Raw genomic sequence first — 6000 nt, forward strand, 5'->3', positions numbered from 1 at the left:
ATAAGTGTTGGCCTTCTCTATCCACTATAAATCTTTCATTTTGGAATTTCTGTGTATGCGAGTGTAGCATTGGGTGAATATCTTTGCTGATTCATATGCTATTAAGTTATAGTCTTCTTGAAATAATGCTGAAGTGACACCTTCGCTTTGCAATAGTCTTACTGACCTGATTTTACCACTCCTTTCACTTCATTGGAAATCCCTGTCATGAAACAGCTCATTGTTATACATGATTTTGTTTCCAGCCATGGCACAGTTAAATCTGGCACTTAAAGCTAATAATTCTTTCCTTTTATCTCCCACCACATCCAATACCCTTGCTATATTAAGAATGTGAGACCAAAATGTTTCTATATATGTAAAACTAGCTGTGCCCGGCCACGCGTTGCTGTGGCGAAGTCTGGTGGTATGGGAAATAAAGTATTGAGGAATTGGTGGTAGTTAAGGTAAAGGGTAAAGGTTTTCCCCAGACATTAAGTCCAGTCGTGTCTGACTCTGGAGGTTGGTGCTCATCTCCATTTCTAAGCCGAAGAGCCGGCGTTGTCCGTAGACTCCTCCAAGGTCATGTGGGATGACTACATGGAGCGGCGTTACCTTCCCGCCGGAGCAGTACCTATTGATGCACTCACATTTGCATGTTTTCGAACTTCTGGGTTGGCAGAAGCTGGGGCTAACAGTGGGGGCTCTCTCCGCTCCCCCAATTCAAACCTGTGGCCTTTCGGTCCAGAAGTTCAGCAGCTCAGCGGTTTAACACGCTGCGCCATCAGGGGATATTATTTCCTAAAGGTTGTGAATATACAATATTTCTGATTGGTTTTTTTTGTTTGTTGGAGGCAAGTATGAATGCTGCAATTAGGAAAAATGATTAGGATGTAATGGCCTTGCAGCTTTAAAGCCTGGCTGTTTCCTCCCTGAGTGAATTTTTTGTTGGGAGGTGTTAGCTGGCCCTGATTGTTTCCTGTCTGGAATTCCCTTGTTTTCAGAGTGGTGTTGTTTGCGATATTTTATGTGCTTCTACTGTCTGTGGCCCTGAGAAAACAGAGGATTTTCCAGACTTTGATGATGGGAATACTTTGTTGGGAGGTGTTAGCTGGCCCTGATTGTTTCCTGTCTGGAATTCCCTTGTTTTCAGAGTGGTGTTGTTTGCGATATTTTATGTGCTTCTACTGTCTGTGGCCCTGAGAAAACAGAGGATTTTCCAGACTTTGATGATGGGAATACTTTGTTGGGAGGTGTTAGCTGGCCCTGATTGTTTCCTGTCTGGAATTCCCTTGTTTTCAGAGTGGTGTTGTTTGCGATATTTTATGTGCTTCTACTGTCTGTGGCCCTGAGAAAACAGGATTTGCCAGACTTTGATGATGGGAATACTTTGTTGGGAGGTGTTAGCTGGCCCCGATTGTTTCCTGTGTGGAATTCTCCTGTTTATTTACTGTCCTGGTTTTAGAGATTACATTGTTCTGCATTATTCTATCCCAGTAATTATTTCATATTAAAGAAGAATCTCACTTATCCAACATTCGCTTATACAATGTTCTGGATTATCCAACGCAGTCTGCCTTTTCATAATCAATGTTTTTGTAGTCAGTGTTTTAAATTCATTGTGATATTTTAGTGGTAAATTTGTAAATACAGTACAGTAGAGTCTCACTTATCCAACATAAACGGGCCGGCAGAACGTTGGATAAGCGAATATGTTGGATAATGAGGAATTAAGGATAACCCTATTAAACATCAAATTAAGTTATGATTTTACAAATTAAGCACTAAAACATCATGTTAGACAACAAATTTGTCAGAAAAAGTAGTTCAGTACACAGCAATGCTATATAGTAATTACTGTATTTATGAATTTAGCACCAAAATATCACGATATATTGAAAACATTGACTACAAAAATGCGTTGGATAATCCAGAACGTTGGATAAGCGAGTGTTGGATAAGTGAGACTCTACTGTAAATACTACATAGCATTACTGCGCATGGAACTACTTTTTCTGTCAAATTTGTTGTATAATATGATGTTTTGGTGCTTAATTTGTATAACGATTACCTAATTTGATGTTTAATTGGCTTTTCCTGAATCCCTTCTTATTATCCAACATATTCACTTATCCTGCCAGCCTGTTTACGTTGGATAAGTGAGACTCTACTGTATATTGATAATCTTAAATTATCTGCTTAGAACTGGATTATATGAGGCCCCTTCTTCACAGCTGTATAAAATGCACACTGAAGTGGATTATATGGCAGTGTGGAGTCAAGATAATCCAGTGCAAAGCAGATAATATAAGATTATAAATGGGTTATATAGCTGTGTTGAAGGGGCTTGAGTCTACACTGCCATATAATCCAGTGCAAATTAGATAATCTGTGGAAGAAGTCTAAGTGAGGCCTAAATCTGCCTGTCCCCTAACTGAAACCTGGCTGTCCCTTGGTTGCTAGGCAAACCAAGTGGGCAGAGATTAGCCCTCTAAACTGGCAGCAATTGGATAAAAAAAATTATTGCTCTCCCTCTAATTAGGACTTTATTTTTCTTTTCTTTTTGTTGTATCAACCTTGAGGCGTGGATGATGGGTTGTGTTGTCAAATTTTGAGGTTGGGGGGCCTGTACTTTTGTGAATTGCCGTGATGCCATCACTTTTTTATATATATAGATGTGTGAACCATGTGATTTCTTGTACAAATGAAACCTTCTCTAGAGCTATATGTCCCTTCTTTCAGATTAGTACAAGGTGAGCATCTTTTACCTATTCTAATACACTATTCTAATACATTCTAATACACTCCTATTCTAATACACTCAAAAATTAAAAATGCTTTGGTGTGATAATGACCCCTTTGCTTTTGATGGTTCGTTCTACATAAACTTTATTTCATGCACAAAATTATTTAAAATGTTGCATAAAATTACCTTCAGGCTGTGTATATGGAATATATGAAACATAAATGAACTTCATGTCCCATCTCCAAGATATCTCATTATGTAAATATATGTGAATATAGGTATTTCAAAATCCATTTTTTCCTAATCACAAACCCTACTGCTCCTAGGAATTTTGAACAAGAATACTTAACCTATATGTATATATCCACAAATGATATCCACAAACCGTATCTGCAAGAAGGTGGGACTGAGAGCAGGGTCTCCCATAACATCTTAACCTCTGTGGTGGATCATAGAGGGAGATACGTTTGGACAGGTAAGCTGGGCTGGAACCATTTAGGGCTTTATAGGCTAAAGCCAGCACTTTGAATTATGCTTGGTAGCAGACTGGCAGCCAGTGAAGCTGACGTAACAGGGGGTTGCATGATTCCTGTATGCCTCCCCAGTAAGGAATCTAGCTGCCGCCTGTTGGACCACTTAATGCTTCCAAACAATGAAGGACAGCAAAAAATACTGAAGTCTCCAGCAAATTCCTAGCACATATGTCCTGTTCTATAGGAGTCCTTATGGTGAAGTAGTAGGGCAAGAAGTTGTTTTAAGAAGTTAAATTTGATTTTCGAATGAGATTTACTTGCTCTATACAAAACTTTGTGGGATAAAATGAAAATACAGTACCAACTTCATATCTATGGGGAACACATTCCTAGGACATTTGGATAATATCAAACCCTATAGAAATGAAGGACATACGGTCCAAGAACACCCTATAGTCACATTGAAGGATCTAAAAAATGCCTCCATCAGCAGATGTTTCTGATGGGCTTTTAATTTTGGACTATAACTCTCAGGGTCACTCAGACAGTATGATCACTCACCATTGTTAGCGGGGAGGTTATGAGAGTTTAAGTCTCCAAAAAGTAACTTTTTCATGATCTGATTAAAGAGCAAGCAAGGCTGAAGATATGGCAGCAAGAATCAATATGATTATATTGTTATCTTTTGCTGTTCTTATCTGCCTTGCTGGCAACCTTGGCTGGAAAGATGGGAGTAATATTTCAAATCATAAACAATGCAAATCAAGATATCTACAAAGGAATCTAATAGGGTGTTAGCAGATATATAATACTAATACTAATACTGAGCCAGTCCATTGGCTCATCTCACCAAGGCAACACTGAATGACAGTGTCTCTCTCTAATGATTGAAATGGGTTTTTTGCCTAGTGCTACCTAGATGTGACAGATTTGAATTTAGCACATTCTATATGCAAAGCATGTGCTCTACCATTGAACTATGGTCTCACTCTTTCTCTTTTTAATGGAGGATGGAAGATCATGCAGGCATTATAACAGTAGGTCGACTACCCATGTACTATGTCTCACAGTACTGCAAAAATGAATAAATAAATAATCAACATTACTTGTTTCAATACAACATGCTCTTGAATCAGATAATATCTCATTGTCTTCAGAATATCTAACCCTTGTTTTTATTAAGTTCTTTTTTTTTCTCCTTCCCTCCCCTTCTCTCTATATGTATAATTCCAAAGACTATATACCCGCTCTTGGAAACAGAAGGTCAAATTTTAATGTTTAATTTGAACCATTTTTTCTTGTTTTAGGGCTTTTAAAAATATGGGAACTCCTCTGCTTTTGTATCAAAGGCAGAGGATTTTTTTTAAAAAAGGAAAGAGGGAAAAGCTTGGCACTATTCTTAAACACTTCATTGTTTTTATTCTTCTTTCCATTAAAGTTCTTGAATAATTGCCATTTCAAAAAAGCAGACTCTGAGTTCCTTCTGAGATTAGATAGGAGAGATTTCAGTTGCAACACTGAGAATAAGCTACTGGGAAAACCTTTTTTTTCTCAGCCGTATTTCCTCCCGTTTTTAAAATAGTTTAATTGCATGATGCCTTTGTGTTGATTTCCAACCAAATATTTGAGGAATGGGAAGAGAGTGTAGGATGCAAAGGGCAAGATAGAAGCCTACTCCAAGAACTGCTGGACATATCTGCCCTTTACTTTACTCAAGTTACTTTTCTATAAAGTCTCATTTTAGAATGACCTTTTACATGTACAATATGATGAATTTTTCATTTTATTTGATTGCAAAGATGTTATGATCAAAGGGTAGAATAAATATTGCTTTTCCACAATCTTAGAAAAAGAAATAAAACTATCTGGATGTTGTTGTTTGTAACAACATGGGAACAAGTGCTTCTTGCTGGAGATATTCTGTCTATATTCAGAAAGTATAGCATTTTAAATTCACATATGCAGCAAAACCCTGGTGGGAAATAAATGAGGATAAATTTTTATACAGTTCAACACAGTAAAACATTATATAGGCTTAACCCTCTCTCAGTGTAAGGGAGAGATCCAATTCCTCTCTCTACTGATAGAACGTAAACTATATTTATGTGTGTTGGTATGTATATATTACAATAAATTATGCAGGAAAACAACACTGGTGAACACCCCAGGTTTCCAAAGCATTTCCAACAGTGGAGATAAATCTTTATGTTTCTTTAGAAATGACAACCAAAGATACTAGACAAAAATTTCTGGGAATTTTAAAGATTGCTTTACAAGGTTTAAATATTCAGGCACGTATTGCTATGTGAATTATACATTTATCAAGGTATATGTTTATTTTTAAGAAAATTTTCATTATTTTAAAATGACAATTTGCCTGCTTTTCATTTTACATATTGGAGTTAGATATAGAAAATATTTTTCTGCTTACCATTCCTGGGCAAGATAAAATGTATCATTCTGCCAAAAATACCCTGGAAAGCAAAGAAATGTTATGAGTTATTATGCTCTGATCTATGGGGAGTCTTACTCCCAAACAGAGTCAGCAGCCACACAAAAATGAAACAAATCAATGACTAAAAATACAAAATAGAAATGTTTGTGTATGTCAGAAAAGTCACATCAGTCAAGCCAACACTGGCCAAATTCTAAGGGGAATGAATAATCAGTGAGCTGTTAGTAGATAAGCTTTCCAAATCTGTAGATGTTGCTATGGACAAGGTAGCAAAGGCAAATCAGATATTCATACCAGAATCATGTTGCTAATCATATTTTTGGAGGATATTTTTGTTAATTGCCTCC

The 6000-nt window shown here is 37.0% G+C and overlaps 1 protein-coding gene across 1 annotated transcript in view; it reads right to left on the reverse strand.

The window, feature by feature from the left end:
- The window catches only part of adgrl2 (adhesion G protein-coupled receptor L2), a 324023-nt gene extending 318374 nt beyond the window's left edge, over positions 1–5649 (reverse strand). Inside the window, exon 1 of the mRNA XM_062978110.1 lies at positions 5630–5649. The gene's annotated coding sequence lies outside the window, so the exon portion shown is untranslated. The remainder of the gene's footprint in view (positions 1–5629) is intronic.
- Positions 5650–6000: the final 351 nt, after the last annotated feature.

This window comes from Anolis carolinensis, chromosome 4 (genome assembly GCF_035594765.1).
Source record: "Anolis carolinensis isolate JA03-04 chromosome 4, rAnoCar3.1.pri, whole genome shotgun sequence".
Classification (NCBI taxonomy): domain Eukaryota; kingdom Metazoa; phylum Chordata; class Lepidosauria; order Squamata; family Dactyloidae; genus Anolis; species Anolis carolinensis.